Consider the following 18081-nt stretch of genomic DNA (forward strand, 5'->3'; position numbering starts at 1 on the left):
ATGTAATGAACTAGATGTGCACATAGCAACAGTGATGCTTTATATCGAGAAAAAAAAGTTAGATGCAGGAGGAGATTTATAACAGAATACCATGTAGATAAATTAAAAACACACATAAAACAACATATTTTTTACAAGGATACATGCACATTTAAGGCCATGTATCAAACACATAAGAAATGAGTGCCTTTAAAATGGAGGGAAAGGTATAAGGGATGGATAAGGAATGAGGAGGCGAGAAAAATCAAATAATAGAGGGGTCAGGGTGCACATGACAACTGTCACTCTGTCCTGTGAATGAGTATAATTAACTCTCTGACCTTTAGGTCCAAGGACAAAAATGGTTTTTTAATATGTGCTGCAACAAACATCTCTAAACAATTTCCTATATCCACTTAAATTATTTAGGTACCTTCTTGGAAGGGGGACCAGTGGTGATGTTGGAGACTGACTCCAGAATCCTGTTGTCCTCAGGGTAAAGTCCAAGGTACTAAGCTTTGAACACATGGCCCTTGGATCTGGTCCTCATTTGCCCCTCTATCCACAGTTCCCACCACGTCCCTCCCTCTCTCCCCTGTCCACAGTCTGACCGTGAGGAAATGCCCTCTGTCGTGTCCAGCGCTTGACACTGTGTTTTGAATGCTGGGACTGCCGTGCTCTCCACTAGCTTCATTCCTTCGCCTTCTCTCTCACCCTCCACCACCGCCTGGACAACTTGTACTCATCCATGAGGTCTTACTCAGACAGTGCCTTCTCCATGGCACTCCTGTTCCTGTCTCCCAACACCCTCCCCAAGAATGAGTGAGATGCCAGTTATCTTACTAGCAGTGGAGCCTGGTTCTCAGTCAGTTCCTTGAGGAAGGACAGCATCCAGTAATTCACCACTTTATCCTCAAAACATCACGATGGCTTTCACTGAGTACTAACTGTGACGAGCACTGTGGTAAACACTTCACTCCGATTATTCTTTCAGTCCTCCAGCAGCCTTAAGGGGAAGGATTAGTGTGATCCCCACAGATCACAATCTTCCTTTACAGAGGAAAAATGAAGTTTAGAGAGATCAGCTAATTGCCCAACATGCACACCCAGCAAGTGGCAGAGCAGGAGTTCCAGCCCAGAGACTGGGCCTTCACCTTCCCTCCCTCCTTCCCTGGTGTCCTAATGCCTAGAACAAAGTTGTGTGGGCACGTCATATGCTCAGCAAAGATTTTTTGAATAAACATGTATGTGGACAGATAGGCAGTTATGGTAACAGTCACTGTGGCTTGTGATATTTCTAAGTTTTATAAACAAGAACAAATTGGTTACATCCAGTATATCACAAAATGTTCCATAAATTAACTTTTTTTGATGAGGAAGATTGGCCCTGAACTAACATCTGTTGCCAATCTTACTTTTTTTGCTGAGAAAGATTGGCCCTGAGCTAACATCTGTACCCATCTTCCTCTATTTTGTATGTGAGATGCTGCCATAGCATGGCTTGATGAGTGGTACATAGGTCTGTGTCTGGGATCCAAACCCACAAACCCCGGGCTGCTGAAGCGGAGCACGCAGACTTAACCGCTACACCACTGGGTGGGCCCCTCCATCAGTTGATTTTTATACTAGTCACACTAACATGCAAAAAGACAAGCAGGTCATTCTCCAAAGTATAAGAAGGGAACAGCAACCTTAGTATCTCTGAGTAGAGATTCACAGAAACTCTTATAAATGCCAAAAGCAAAAGATGTTCATTTTCTAGTAAAAAAAAAAAAGAGGAACTGGGGAAAAAGAAGAGTTCAGAGTTAGATGACCTTTAGCAATGCTTAGCAGTGACCAGAACAGAGAGAGCTTGAAGTAAGGATAGTGAAAAAATATTTTTTCTCTTATAGATTATTAAAAACTTATGAGAATGCTTCTTTCAAAACAAAATAAAAATGAAAATCCATGTTTATCATAAGAAAAGATTGTGGTCTTATTTTTGTCTTGTTGCCAAATGCTCATGTAGTGACAGCAGAGAAGGCAACACGGTACTCAAGCGTAAGATGAGGAGAAAATCAGCTCTCGAAAGGACCAAATGTCTAGAAAGGGGACCAATGAGTAGTACTGAACTGTCCTTTCTGGGGAGAATATTTCCTTTATATTCACACTCTTATCTAACCCAACCTAAAATTGGATTGTACTTCTTGCAAAAGGGGCAGTGTGACACATACCCACATATAAATTTGTGAGATCTACCAGTTATAGAATTAGAATGACTGAAGCTGTTGAGAAAGAAGGAAGAGCAGCCCCTGACATTCAGAAGCTGGCCCCGTGCTCACAGCTAGACCATGTGACTCTCCAGATAGACACAAACAATGTCCCAGAATACCAGCCTCAGACAAGGCTGCCTTGAGACCACGCTAAAATGAGACCGAGCAAGGCCACTTCCTGATTTTGGCAAAGCACAGGCAAAAACAAGGTCACTGTGCCACCCACAAGATACCAGACATCCCCTCTCTTGGCCAAAATGAGTGACTGTTACTTCTTTACCAATTCCAGCTTCATCCTCATTCCAGCTTCCCCTCCCTGTGGACAAGATCCATTGAGATACCCAATGATAGAATTGCCCCGCTTTCTAACAGTATCCAACCTAGAGTGTATCCCTGCTCACTTAGACCCTCCCCCAAGTCATCCAACCTAAGCCCAACCCTCTGCAGTTTTCTTCTAACACCCTCCTGCTGAGACACCCATGGTTTCCTCTGCTTTGTGTTCTCCCTCCCTGCAAAGAGTAACAAACCCACTTGTTCAACCACAAGTGTGTTCCTGGGGGTCTTTGGCTGAAGCTATTGACACTGTGTTTACACATTTTTGTGTGTATGTGTATACAGTTATAAACATTACATGTATTTGTATAAAATCAAGGTAGCAAGAAAACTCAGGGAATTGAAGCTCTAAAATATATTTTTGTGCCTGAACTATCTGTAGAGCTAGGCTACCATGATCAAATGAATCAATCAGATAATTACATCTTTTGCTGTATAGCCATACACCTCAGAAAATTTTAATAAATTAGTAGCCTAGTTTTTCTCACTTTATTTACTTTTATATATGCTATTAGTATTTTCTACAGTACAGTGCTTCTGAGATGTGTGTTTTTTTAAGCTATGAATTCCTAATGAGTTAATAAATTGAGAAATGCCAAAATATTGGCTATTTTTCATTTAAATATTTATTTTTCAAAGCAGGACACAAACTTGTGTAGAGAGTATAATCACAACAAAGAAGAAGAATAAAAATAAGAGATTGGTGACTGAAATTTAACTACAGATGTCCTTTAATCATTTCTTTCTACTTTGATATATTTTCTAAAATTGCGCAGTTAATATTTTAAATATGATAGTAGAAATATTATTAATTTCTAGTTTCGTTTTACTCTGCGCTCCCTTCTGTGTGCATAAACGATAATATTCTGGTTCTTTTGTTAAGTCCTGATTTCTTTTACCAGTGGTCTCACAATTAAGAGGCTTAAGGATACACATTCATTTATAACATCAAAGCAGTACATTGCTGCTGCTCTCTGCCTAAGAGCAAAATACTTTTCAAATAGTAATAAGATATTTTAACTTCTTCTGTCGAACCATCTGAAAATAGGAAATGCAACTGCTAAATATGGCTAATGTATTGCAAAAGATTAACAAATTTTTATGGTTATGTGAATTCCACCCAGTGTTTTACTCAACAGCAAAAATAAATAATACTGATTGAGTATTCAGTCTTCTACAGAATAATATCCAATTTCCTGTTGACTTTTGTAATTACATTGACTATGTAACATTCCTGAAAACTTAGTCTTCTTCATTACTTCATTAAACATTGCTAATTCTTTAAGAACTTAAATTAATATAAGGATTGTCCTTTAAAAGTGTTTATAATTTATCTATTTTTTAGCATAAACCTGAAGCACACTTTAAAAAAATTCATCATCAAAACCTCTAGACAGAACAAATTGATCTCCTGTATTTCTTATCAGGATCATACCAGAGATGAAAAATTTGAAACAAAGTAAGTACTCCTTGTTCTGGACTTGGGGAAAAACAAAAGATTTTAAAAAGATCAATATTGATTTAAAATGTGAAAGAATTGCCCTAAACTTAAAGACTACAATATTTATTCCATGGCTTTGGCAATAACTGACTAAATTGTGACTAAATTGACTAAAATGTGACAAGCCTATAATGAAACACAATCTCTCCTCTTCCTTCTAGATGGAAACAGTCCAAACATGTTTCCAGTTATTAAAAATGTGGCTTAAGATAAAAAAAATATCAAGAAGTAGGAACAAGATATGGCACAGTACTTCTGGCTTCAGAGTTAAACACAGATAGACAGGAGTGTTACAGTTGAATGTATGTTCACATTGCTCAGATAAAAGTACACACTGGGACCAAGGAAGTATAAATTTTGGGACAAAACAAAAAATATTCCTTTCAGTTTCTCACATGATTCTAACTGTGTTAAATAAATAAACACAGACTAAGAGGATGATTAAAAGAAGTGGCCACCTCTTTAGGCATCTCTTGTTGAGCTTTTGTGAGTTTTTTTGTTTGGGGCTTTTTTGTTTTTGCTATTTATATGATGTCAATCTATTTGAAGTTTCCTCCTTTTGTTGTTTCTAACGTCAGATAAGTCTTCTGCGAGCCAACTTATAAATGACATCCCTACAGCAATCATGTACAACTCAAAAGTGATATTTCTACCATTTCTTCCAGAAATTATTTGACAATCATCTAACTTTTTAAAAATGGAAACTACTTCTTATGTGATTTTTATAACAATGCGTAGATCAAGGTACCCTTTTTGGAATAAGTACAGAAAGGCATTGTTGACTCCATTAGGTACAAGTAGTAGCCTCTCCTTCTATGTTGGAAAATTTGAGGGGGGAAATAAGTGAAATGTGCCAAGTACATAACCCTGCTGCCTTGGGAGGCAGAGCCAACTCCACTGGGGACCTTTATTCCCTCCAGAAACAAAATTTCAGGACCCATCACATTAATCCAGTTACTTTTCTCCCTAAGTTTTATGTTGTAAACCAACTGACCCTGTAATTTCGTTTCTGACCTCCTTTGCTATTGCATTTTCCATGTTGGATAAATAAATAAGTTTAGCAAAGGCCCATGTTTTGATGATTTTGCCTAGCTTAGCTGTCTTAAATCTATAAATTGTAATCAGAGGCTCATTTTTTAACTTGTGCTACACTCTTCTGGGATGGGTTCCTGGAAGTTAATGGAAGCTCTTGCTCTAATGACTTGTAGAGCCAAATGAGGAATGGGCCTTATAAGGAGAAAATGTAAAATAGAATGGCTGCTTTTAAGAAGAGTTAGAGGTTTTTGATAAAAAGGTGGAAATAACCTAAGAATGCAATAACCATCTTCTGGTTACTTTGTGTTTGATGCTTGGTCTCTCTCTCTATGTCTCACTCCTCTCTCAATATGGGCTGATCTAAAGTAGTTCAATATTTATTGACACCTACTCAGTGCCAGATGCTGTTCTGGTTGCTTGGCCTATATCAGTAAATAAAACATGGGAAAATACCTGCCTTCCTGGAGTTTACACCTAGTAGAGGGAGACAGACAAGCAATACACATAATTAATAAATTCTATGGTGTGATAGGTGACTAGTACTGTGGAGGAAAGAGATACAGCAAGGAAAGGGGGTTCGTGAGTACAAGGAGGGTTGCAATTTTAAATAAAGCAGTCAGGGTGGGCCTCCTTAAGAAGGTAACATTTGAGCAAAGAGTTGAAGGAAGAAAGGGAGTTAGGTGTGTATGTATCTGAGGGAAGGATATTTCAGGCACAGGAAACAGCCAGTGTGAAGGCTCCATGGCTGCAGCTCTCATGGCACGTTCAAGGACAGCAAAGGAGGCTGTGTGGCTGGAATGGAGTGAGCAAGGGGGAGAGGTAGTAAGAGATGAATTTGGAGAAGCGAGGACCTTGCATGCTGTTGGAGGGGGTAAAATGGGATCCCCCAGAGGGCTGACTAAGGAGTGGTAAGAGAGTGTAATAATGCGTAAGAAAAGGACTTAGATCATTATGCGGCCAAGGGAAAAAGGTAGAACAACCAAGAGTAGTTGCAACTAAAAACCTGGAAGAAGCCCCGTGTTGGTCAGAATATTTCCTTGTAATCCACACTAAGAACTACACATTTTACAGCATGACCCAGACTTCGCACAAAAGATGCACACACAATTGAAACAAAGGTTTCACAAACTAATACTTACATGCATTGTGTTCAGTATACTCTAATTCTAGACTATTAGGTTTCTTTCCTTTAGTCAGTGCTGGTAACATTGACTAAATTGATTTCACAACCTAGCAATGGGTTGTGATCTGCAGTTGAAAAAGCATTGCTATAGGTAATGTGATCATTTTGGCTACACCCTAACACGAGGATAACAAAATCAACATCATTGTCAACTCTGAGGGCACTTTGGCTAAACACCACAGAGGGCCTAATGACTTTCAACAGGGAACCACCATTAGCTCATTAATCAAAATCTGATGTATATATAGATACTCTGCTTTCATGACAGCTGTCATCATATAAAAATATGGTGTGGGCTGGGTGACTATTAGGAAATGTAAAACATGTGAAATTCGGGTACATCATTTCTGACAGGCAGCCAATATTTATGGTAGTGGACTAAAGAGATTTTACTTCAAATAAACAAATGTTGAATGTTTCCATAAAAGCTTAGACATGACCCTAATTAGTAAATTTGCTAAGAGATTTTTGTTCATTATCTCCAGACCAATCTTTAGATATATTTGTTTTTAGAAAACGCTACAAATTTTAGAACTGTATCTCAAAATGTTATGCGAGTTTCTCAAAGTCTTGGAGAGCAGTTTTATTTTATGAGTATATAAGCACTAGTACTTTTCTGAACTGTTAAATTGCCCTTTCAAAACTCAAAATTCATTTTCAACTAGATTATAGTTTGAAAGATTTTTTCTTTCCACTGCAAAAAGTTATTACCTTTGCCATTGGATAGATTCAAGTTTTATGGTACACAGGAATCATCTCCTCCAATCCGCTTACCACACAGCAGAATGGCCAATATTTTTGACAGCGTTATCCAATGGATCTTTCTGTAATGATGAGAATGCTCTGTATCTATGTTTTCTGTTAAGGTAGCCACTAGCCACATGTGGCTTTTGAGCACTTGAAGTGTGGATTATGTGACTGAGAAATTGAATTTTTAATTTTGCTTATTCTTAATTTAAATTTAAATAGCCATATGGGGCTAATGGCTGCCATATTGGACAGAGCAGTTTCAGAAAGAAAAGCTGGGCAAGTCACTTCTCTGCTTAAATGCCTCCAGTGGCTTCTAACGACATTTCAAATAAAATTTAAAATCCTCAGTTTGGCATTCAAAGCCAAGACAGGCTGACTCCTGCCCGTCGCTCAGTTGCTGCAACTCCAGCCCCTTGGGTCTTCTTTCTGCTCTTACAGCCTGCCATGCTCCTTCTGTCTTCAGGGACCTGACACAGTTTGTTCCCTCTGCCAGGAAAGTTCTAACCGCTCCCACCCAACACTCCTCTCATGTCTCCCTTTCTCCTGGCCAAAGTCTACTCATTTCTTAGGTCTCCTTCTCTTATTGGTTCACTTATTCATTCATTCAGCAAATATTTATGGAGTTCCAACTATGAGCCAGGCATTGTGCTAGGTGCTGGCAAGTGACAGCAAAGATCATCGAACAAGATAGACAGGCTCTCTGTCCTTGTGGAACTTATAGTCTAGTTAGGATGATAGACTTTTTAAAATAAATAACCAAAATAATAATGAATTGTGATAAGCATCTTAAATCAGGACTCTGAGCTGGCCCAGAGAATAATGGCAGATGGGGAGAGGATTCTCAGAGGATGTGACATTTTCAATGAAACCCTGAAGGGAAAGGAGGAGTCACGGATGTGAAGGATAGGAAGAAGGGCACTGAGGAGAACTTATCACAGCAGCAGTTAAGCTTGTCCCTGTGACTACATATTTATTGAATGTCTGTAAGCTCCATGAGGGCAGGGACCTTGTCTATCTTGTCTTATTTTCTCACAGCACAGAGCCTGGCACATAATCAACCCTCAGTAAATTCTTGTTAATGGATGAACAAGTAAAATTTTTGAAGTCTAAAAAATAGAGCAATTGCTGTAGAATAATTATAAAGGAAAAGTCATTAGTGATTATTTATTATTATTTACTTTGGCTTATAAAGATAATTTTATCTAAAGGTTTTGAACCTTTAAAGTATAACCTGTAAAGTACAAATAATAATCTCAACAATCAAGAACTTGTTGATATTCCATGAATTCTCAGAATGTCTTAGTAAAACAACTATTCCTTGATTCTTATCTTTAGTGCCCAAGTTCTTACTAGTTATTAAATTAATGACTAACTTACGCCTGACTGAGGCCATTCCTTCCATTAGCGCTTCAGATTCCGTCTTGGCTATTCAAATAAGAAGCATGTCGGCTCAACATTGCACAGTAACGTGTTCATACTTCAAGTCCTCACCTACGCTAGTCCAAACAAAGAACATTTATAGATAAGATATAGAAATTGAAAAGGCATAGCTGATGTTGTAAAGCAAGACAAGCATCTCTATAGACTGTAAATAGAAAAGAAACACAAAACAGTAAGTTGGGGCTGGTGCTACAGGCCTATGAAGCTCCAGGCCAGCGGCGGGCAGAGGCGGCTGGGAGTAGGGGGTACCAGAATTAAAAGGGACCCTACATGAAACAGGGGTCAGGGCAGGCTCATTATTTCAAACCAGAAAGTGAGGTAGGGATGAAAGGAGGGATAATGGGATGGAGGAAGATGCAGACATAGCCTCACAGCCAGGACCTGTGCAAGGCCGTTTGTGACCAGGTGACAGGATCTTGCATATCTCCGATATGACCAAGGGTGGGAGCCTTGAGCAGCAGATACGAGACTTGGCTCTGAGTTGGAAGCTGGGTGGAGGCAATCACAAAATTGCTAGATAAGTGGAGCATTGCATGAGTGGAGCTGGAAGTGGGGATGAGGAAGACAAACAAAAAAACTGCCCTTCAAGGTGAGCCTGCAACCTAGAATACCAAAACACATGAGGAAGAGGACAGTGATAGTATAAAATGTGGCCCACAGAATCTACAAGAGGAACATGGATTCTCTCAAAATAATATGACAGTAACAGAGCAATCTGAAAGTGATGTTAAAATAAATGTTTCAGAGTCCCAAAGAGATAAAAGAATACCCTCATAAGAAATGACAAGAAATTATAAAATAAAAACTGATGGAAATAAAGTGAGAACAAAGGTATATTAAAAAACAAATTCAGTTAGAGTCCTCAGAATGAAAAATACAGTCATTGAAATAAATGCATTAAGTAGAATAAATTCTAGACTGAACACAGTCAAAAAGAGAAGTGGTGAATTAGAAGATAGTAATGAAGAAATAAATGATAAAGCAGCACACTCAAGGAGGTAGAAATATGAAGGAGCAGCTAGTGAACATGGTGCCTAGATTGAGACGCTCCAACAAGAGTTCTGGAAAAGAATGGAGGGAATGGTAGAGAAGCCAGATCTGGAGAAATAATGACTAAGCATTTTCAAGAATCGTTGAAGTAGATGAGTCCTGATTGAAAAGTGCACGAAGAGTTTGTTCCCATCTCCCACCTCTCTGCAACCGCTGAACCTTCCAGTCTGCCCACTGGAACTCACAATCCACCACTCCCTGAATCCTTTGTATCTCATTCTCTTCTCTGAATGGTCCCTTCTCCTTCTTGCTCTAAAGCAAACCCCCAGGCCAGTGCTTTCCTGGAAGCCCTCTGGCGTTTTCTCTCTCCTACCCTCTGGCTTTGAGGTGGGATACATATTCTTGCTCCTCATTGCTAGGAAGAAACTTTTATAGACTTAAGACTCAAAAAGCAAAAACTATAGAAAACAATATTGATGGATTTGACTACATTAAACGTAGAATTTGACTACAAAAAAACATAGAATATGTTACTTAAACTTAAAAGACAATCCACAGATTGGGAGAAGATATTTGTAATGTCTGTAACTGACAAAGGATTAGAAAACAGAATGTATATATTTTTAAAGCCTGCAAATCAATAGGAATGACAAAATAGACTAATGGGGAAAAGTCACAAGCAAGCAATTAACAGAGAAGAAAACCTGCTTGATAATAAATGAGAAAATACACTTAACTTCATAAATAATCAGAAATGACAAATAAGACAAGAAGATACCAAGTTTACACCTATCTGACTGGCAAGATTTTTCAAGTCTAATGGTATCAAGTTGGTGAAAAACTTTCAAAAACTTCCTGTGGAAGTGTAACTTTTCATAGGCAGTTTGGAGAGCAATTTTTATTACCTGGTAAAATGCAAGATATGCATATCCTGTAGTACAGCAATTCCACTTCTAAGTATATATCCTAGAGAAACTCTCAAATGTGTGCACACTTTAATCAGTACATGTATGTTCAATATATAGTTTGTAATAGAGGAAAATTGGACACTACTTAAATGTCCATTAATTGGACACTACTTAAATGTCCCTTAATAGAAGAGTGAGTAAATTAATTGTATCATTGTTATGCAGTGGAAAACTAATGAATGAAATTGATCCATACTGTCAACTTGGAGAAATCTTAAAAACATATTCTTACACATAAGTAAGTTCTGGAGTGATCCATATACTGTGATATCAAGAATGTGAACACGCAAAAATGGTGCACATTGTATATGGGATATATATATATCCTGTAATATATATATGTATATGGTATGTGTGTACAATATATGCATATAATATATACATATATAAATATATATGTGATTTTAAAACCGGATAGGAAGAATATGCACTCAGCTTCAGGATAGTCCCCACTCTTCTTGAGAGAGAACAGATGATGTTACAATGGAGGCATCAACCATATCCATAATATCTTAATTTTTAAAATAAAATATTTAAAGCAAATGTGACAAAATTTCTCTGTAGTTTCTGAATATTTGAAAATTTAAAGAACTTGCCTTATTTATAATCAGTACTACAGATGGCCGTTTACTTTAAAACTGAGACCAGATATAAAACACAACACCATATCCTTAACTTGTAAAGAAGATAGGCTGGTAAATACATTTTTAAAAATCAGTTATATGGTGTGGACATGGTTTTCAGCAAGGAAAACCCTAGTCCATGTTTCCACTTAGGGTTGTGATAAAAGGAACAGACTTGAGTTGCAGCCAAAGAGATTTAGATTAGACATTAGAAATAACTTCATATCTCTACAAGACATTCAGGACTGCCTGGGGATTTTGAGAACAAGAGCTTTGCTGAAACAGTTTAGATCCAGCCTTCTTGGAACTAGAAGGGATTATTGATGATATAGCTGTCGTTTGAAATTTGAGATTCTGTCCACCAACTCTATAGATATGAAGATCTTAACTGATATACTCAGAATTTACAGCAAGACAGGACACCGAGGAACAGAACAAGCAAGCTCGGTTTTCAATCCTTATAAGAGCTTATTCTAACATGAGAAGCTAGTGGTAACCTAGCAGGACCAGAGGCAACCAAGAACCTCTCCAGGTTATTGCTATCCATCCATCAAAAAGCATTTGTAGAGAAGCATTTGAATTCCATACTGTGCAAGATGCTCTGCAGAATGAATATAAAGAAAGAATAACATCATTGCTTATTCTTAAAAAGTTTACAATCAAATTTGAAAAGCCCCACACATATGAAATAATTTAAAAAATATAAAACAGCAATTGATAATTGAGGGTGAGCACTACTGAATGTAAGGAAAGATTATGGGCTGGGCTCACTGTCAATGAGGAGGGGTTTATGATGAGCCCCGTGGGATGCATGGAACTTGAACAGTCACAGAAGAGTTGAGGGCATTTCTGATTTCTGCTACATGTGGGCTAAAACCTGAGGGAGGAATATTCACGAATATCAGAGAATGTTGTTAAATGGAGGGTTCTGGCTATAGTGCCGATGTTTCTAGAGAGCACAGGAGGTGATGAAGTGAGACAGTTGATTAGTGGTGTGTGGTCACAGAATGCTTTGAAAATCAGCCAGAGAATTCTAGACTTGAGGATGGAGGGGGAAAGAAGCCAGTGTGTGTTCTTGAGTAGGGCAGGGATATATTGAACCATGTTTCCAAGATTTGTTTGGCAGCAATTTTCACAATTAAGTATTTCGTATGGATTAGGTATAAAATAAAAGGCCTGCATGCTTTTCCTGCTTCTTTTTTATATTGAAATATAGGAATGTTTTGTTGTTAAATGACTATTCTTAATTACGTTAGAACACACCTAAGAAAAGAAGCGTAGCTATAATTGGATAACCTTACCGTTAGTCAGACAACCTGTGCTGATCCTTAACCCTGGAGCTTAAAACCCTTTCCCAATGATTTGTTCTTTCGATTTTCACTGCATCTAAGCACTATTTCTCAGAAAATAGCAATAACAGTATTAACAGCTAACATGCCAAGTATGAAATATTCGGACTTCTTAAATATAGAATCTCAACAGTTTTATTTCAAATCCATAACATAATGCCTATAGAATGCTCATATGCCATGGGAAAGAGCATCAGGGTTACACTTGAAGACTCAGTGGTCAGAGCAGCAGGGCAAGCACTGAACTGGGGGCAGGAAGCTTGGGCTCTGTCTTATCTCTGAGTCTCCTCAGTGGTTTTCCTTAGTCAGGTCACTTCCCCCAGTCTAGGGTTTATCTAAAATTTGGGGGGATTAAGTTGGATAAACTAAAAAAACATTTTTCAGCTTAAATTTTATGTAAAAATACATTTATTTATGTATCAGGGGTTCTAGCTTGAGCCTAGTCTGACATGTTTTAGGACATAATTGGGCATATTTGGCAGGTGGGTAGAAAAGTCTAGTTGCGTGAAAATAGAATTCGCTTGGGAAAATAACCCATTCTTAGAGAGTCAAGCACACACACTTGGTTCAAAAATAGTTCTCTAGCACTGGAGAATGGAGACAATATGGTGTGTATTGTCTGCTATTTGGAGCCTCTTTGGCCCAGCCCCTGTGGACTGGTGGTGGAATTCTAGAAAAAATTTAGAGACATTGGAGTACAAATTGCTCAGAAGACCTCTTAAATCAGTTGAGTATTTTCAACTGCAAGGAATCAAAATTCCTGACTCAAGCCAGCATAAACAATAAAAACATATATCTATATAAGCAGATTTCAAAGGTAGGGCAGTATTAGTTTCATCCTAAGACCGGTTCTCTTGCTCACAATTTGGCTGCCAGTGGCAATGGGATCTGTGTGCTTCCTGGTTTACATTGAAGCATGAAATATAAGTTCTTTTTATTCTGCCTGTATCATCTCAGATTACGTGTCCATCTCTGGCCTAATCACAGTGGCTGGGGGACTGTCATTGACTTGAACTAATCAGGGTCTATTCTTAGTTATCCAGATGGAGGTCAAATCCCCCTGAGATGTGTGAAAGAGGGGTAGGTTTCTGAAAAGTACTTTGGTTCTGTAAGCTACTAATGAATATTCTGCAGGTGATGAACATCTTCCATAACTCTGCTCTACTGGCTGGGGAGGTAGGGAGAAGAGAGCATCATCTAGTGGATGAAAAGACTTACCTCGAGGGCACTTACCTTGAGGGTTGTTGACAAGTGTGGGTGTCTGTGATAGTTTTGTAAGAGTTGAAAGGACGTATGTTCCTCAAACTAATAGACCTTCCAAAATGTAATTCTGATGTTTATATTCTTTACTATGAATTGCATTTCTCATTCACTGCTGTTGATTTGGACGGAAATCACATGTTCCATGCAGCTGGAAGGAAGTTGCCTAAGAGAAGTTATCAAATATGTGTGAGGATTGGAGACTGTACCAAATGTACAGATGAAGAACCTGCTGGCTGGGACTTGGGATGAATGGAAATTCAAGAAATGCATTTGGATGGACCTCTGGGGATTTGGCTAAAGCAGAGAATGGAAGACATTTTTTAAAGTGTTTTTTCCTTGATTCTTGGTATAATTATACTTTAAATCATGAATCAAGCCTATTTCTTGATAGGTGGGTTTGAACTGCAGAAATTCTAGTTCAGCCCTTAGCTCTGCTGATGGCATCATTTTAATGGTAATGCCAATTGATATATACCTCCTTCCATTAGCAATAGGACCTCCTTGAGCTTACTAGAGGAACTGTGCCTCCTAGCTCTTTCAGTGCTCCTACTTTGAATGTAAACCAGGAGCCTTGTTGTGGCCTAACTGAATTTCTGTGCTCATAAGTGTGGTTTCCTGATAAGGAAAATGAAACCTTGTCTCCATGGCATTATGAGCTTAACATGCATGCTAACTTTTTTTTTTAACTGTGCATCTGACTCACACTGAACAATCCTATTTGTACTCCAAAGGAAAAACGTTAAATTTAAATTCCATGCCTGTAAGGCATTTTAAAGTTAATCGCGCCCTTTGGGTCTAATTTAATTTGTGTAAGATTGCTGTTGATGATTAGAATAGCTATTTAAGATTTTTGTTAACAGTCTGTTACGTGGACTTAATGGAAACACTCCCAAACCAGTCTGTTCACTTTCCCCTGTCAAATTCAGGTTACAGAGCCTTCACAGATGTTGTAAGTAGACATTGATATGAAAAGGGGATAGAACACAAATTAAAATCATAAGTGTACTCAAACTGCCAACATTGAGCTTTGGTTAAAAACATCTGTCACATAAAAGCAAACATTCAGAGCTGTTGCGTCTTGTAACAGTTGTCTTTATTTTTCATATCTTTGGCATTTTCATCATTTTATGTTAACTGCTCCCTTTGGAACTTTTCTTACTAATGATTGCTTTTTTTAACATCACTGATTTCTCTACACAAACAGCATTTGTAAAGCTTTGGTACCAACATTATAAGGTGAGAGAATCCCGAGCAGAATTGGAATTCTAACGGTCTTATAGAATTGGAAAAGTCAACTGACTATTGCAGAGCACTTGAAAGAAGTGAATATGTGTAACTTGTACAAGCCCATATTAAATCAAACTAGCTCTTTGATTGCTCCTACAAGGTTATTTTTCATCATTTAAAATTTTACAATTACCACCCTTAGGGACATAAAATGACCATGAGAAACACTTTGGTCCAGTTCTTCCTTTTGTACAATCAAGGAGATTTCAGGGTGCTGTTGAGTCAGTCTCTTGTTATTTGTTAAAATCAGACATTTTTAATTCATATTTAAGATTTTATTTCTCTCATTACTTTGTTCCATAGCTTTTAAATTTTTGTTCCTTCATTCTGGTTTCATTTTCTGTTATCCAGGCTTTCCATTTCAAAACCAGAACCTTTCTAGTTCATCTTCTTGCTTTTCTCTTCCATCTCCTGGATTTCCTCCCCCCCCCACCACCCTTATTCTTATTTCTTTTGTAGAGTGAGAGACTTCTCTGACAGCATGTTAAGTGTCCTATGAGCTGCAGCTAAGCATTCACACACCAGCAGCAAGAACAAGGAGACAACGACCACCACGTTCCCCTGCCCAGGAACACGCCTTGCTTCTTGTGTGGCCTGGGAGAGCGGGGCCTGTGCAGGGGCAGCACAGATGCTAAAGATTGTAGGCAAATAGTTTGAAAGTAATTAGGTCACTCATTGAGTGGGAAGTGGTTGCTAACCTTTATTTATTCTCACTTTAACCTTAATGGTGATACTTATGATACTGCAATTTTTACATTACAATCATTCAGGGGATTGAGGACTTAAAACTTATGTGGAAAGCATTATCTTGATAGGCATTTGGCTGGAGGTTCACCATAAAGTAATCTTATTCTAAAATGATTTTTAAAAGTGTATATATTCATAAAAGTGGAACATAAGATTTAGATTAACCCTATTCCTTAATTTAGAAGAGAAATCTCTATTTTATAGTGTTTTATTTAATGGGTAATTGATAGTAAGAAAAGGGATATAAAAAGCTAACAGAAAAGCTTGTGGAACATCCCACCCCAATCCACTCTCCTCCTGATCACCCCAGGCTGGTCACCACGCTCTCCTTCCTTAGGTTGTCATTTGGACCATCCATAAGATTACATTAGCTCTGACTTGTCTTTAATTCAAAACAAGATCTCTTTTATACTAAAGCTAGAGAATATGTTCAATGTCATGAATGCTGAGACTCAAATACAAAGGCCCAGCAATCACATTTTCTCCCACAACTAATTACGTAATTTAAAAGTTTGGTCAGACCTTTGTATTTTCTCCTTAAATACATTTTTAAAGATTTTTTTAGACTACGCCCCTGACAATAATGATAAAAACACTCTTACCTCCCCCATTCCCACATGTCTATCATATTTTTAATACTCTTGATGAAAACATGAGATCACTGGGATTAAAGTAGAAAGATCTGGCAGCCTTTTCATATTTGCTTAAACTGTTTAGCTCTAATATGAATGTGAGCACTCTTTGTAAGTCTCCAGCCACCCTCCTGCGTGGAGCTTTAACCAGCTGTGATTCCATTTTAGGAGCTGTGTCTGCTTCTCTGTTGCATCTCCTTCATTACATCTGCCTTAGTGCATGGTGTGCTGGTAAATGTTAACAGTTGGCTCTGGTGGGGGGTAGGGATGACAATTTGTAGCATTTGCTGATTTCTGTGGTGTAAATACTCCCAGCACTGCCAATTTCAACCTACCCACTGCCAATTTCAACCTACCAACTTGACATCATTGAACCCCAAATTGGGAAGTGTTCTGTACAAATGGGCTCTTGGGAGCAGGTATACACTGGCTCAGGGATTATTAAACTATTGTTAAAAACAAGACAGTAGGCCCCAAATGGAGTTGCTTATGTTAAGCCTCACATCACCAAACTGAGACTTGACTTAATTGCAGTTTCCTCTCCCCCCAGATATAGAATCTTAAACCAGTCAATAAGGAATTGCCTGATCAGTATTAGTTAGGTAGTCTGCCTGATAGACCCCTGCCATCCCCTAAAGGAAAGTAACCTTGCAATAACTAACCCTAGTATAGTATAACTTCCTGTTCCTAGTATAACTTTCTGTTCCCGCTCTCTTCTGCCTATAAAAGTTCTTTCGTTTTGTATAGCTCCTCGGAGCTCGTTTCTATTTGCTACATTGGATGCTGCCTGATGCTAACCAATTTATGCTCAAGTAAACTCTTAAAATTTTTAATGTGCCTCAGTTTATCTTTCAAAACTACTCAATAAGCATTTACCTTCTGTGAGTCCACTGTGTTTCTTATGTACTGTGAGAGCAGAGGATATTTAAAATAATGTCTCTTTGGTGGTTACCAGAGGGGAAGAGGGGAGGGAGGAGGGTGAAAGGGATAATTCGGTACATGTGTGTGGTAATGGGTTGTAATTAGTATTTTGGTGGTGAACATGATGTAATCTATGCAGAAATAGAAGTACAATGATGTACACCTGAAATTTTTACAATGTCATAAACCAATGTTACTGCAATAAACAAAAAATAACATAATGTCCCTAAAAAGAGAGAAAGAGAACCAAAGCAATGACCAGAGAAAGGCAATGTGCGATAGTGATCCACAAACTCCACTGCAGGGACTCTGAGACAACTTCTAAAGAAGGGCAAGTGTGCTCGAAGGATGCTGAGGATTTTACTATACAGAAGGAAGGGAAGAAGGCATTCCAGGCAGGGGAAGGCTTGAAGGCTGCTGTAGTCATGGCATATTAGAAAAGACAAACCAGATTTTCAGTCACCAAGACTGCCCTGATGACCCCAATGGAAAGCTTTTTGTGCTATTACAGAGTATTCATTTCCCACTTACCAGGCACTTTTACACACGGTGCTTCTTTTGATCCTCACTATAACCTTGGGAGACAGGCATAATAGGTATTGTTATTATTATTATTCTCATTTTGTAAATAAGGAAACTTAGAACAAGGGAAGTTAAGAGCCTTCATGGACTCCTGTAAGCACAGGTCCAGAATGCTTTATTGCACAACCTGCTGTCTGCCAGGCTGAGAGTCCTGCCCTGAGGTTCCTTGCTAAGCAGTACATCCATACAGTGGCCTCTCAAACTGCAGGACCCCTCAAATGCATGAGCATGATCGATTGTTTTTAA

The 18081-nt window shown here is 38.3% G+C and overlaps 1 protein-coding gene across 3 annotated transcripts in view; it reads left to right on the forward strand.

Moving 5' to 3' along the window:
- Positions 1-18081, forward strand: part of DLEU7 (deleted in lymphocytic leukemia 7) — an 81564-nt gene that overhangs the window by 1501 nt on the left and 61982 nt on the right. Inside the window, exons 3-5 of one of the 3 annotated variants that reach the window (XR_009221177.1) lie at positions 409-487; positions 3910-4023; positions 15413-16666. The gene's annotated coding sequence lies outside the window, so the exon portion shown is untranslated. Of the gene's footprint in view, positions 1-408; positions 488-3909; positions 4024-13814; positions 14057-15412; positions 16667-18081 lie in introns of those variants that run through there. The other 2 variants (XR_009221176.1, XR_009221178.1) reach the window with 2 other exon arrangements.

The sequence above is a fragment of the Diceros bicornis genome, chromosome 9 (genome assembly GCF_020826845.1).
Source record: "Diceros bicornis minor isolate mBicDic1 chromosome 9, mDicBic1.mat.cur, whole genome shotgun sequence".
Taxonomy (NCBI): domain Eukaryota; kingdom Metazoa; phylum Chordata; class Mammalia; order Perissodactyla; family Rhinocerotidae; genus Diceros; species Diceros bicornis.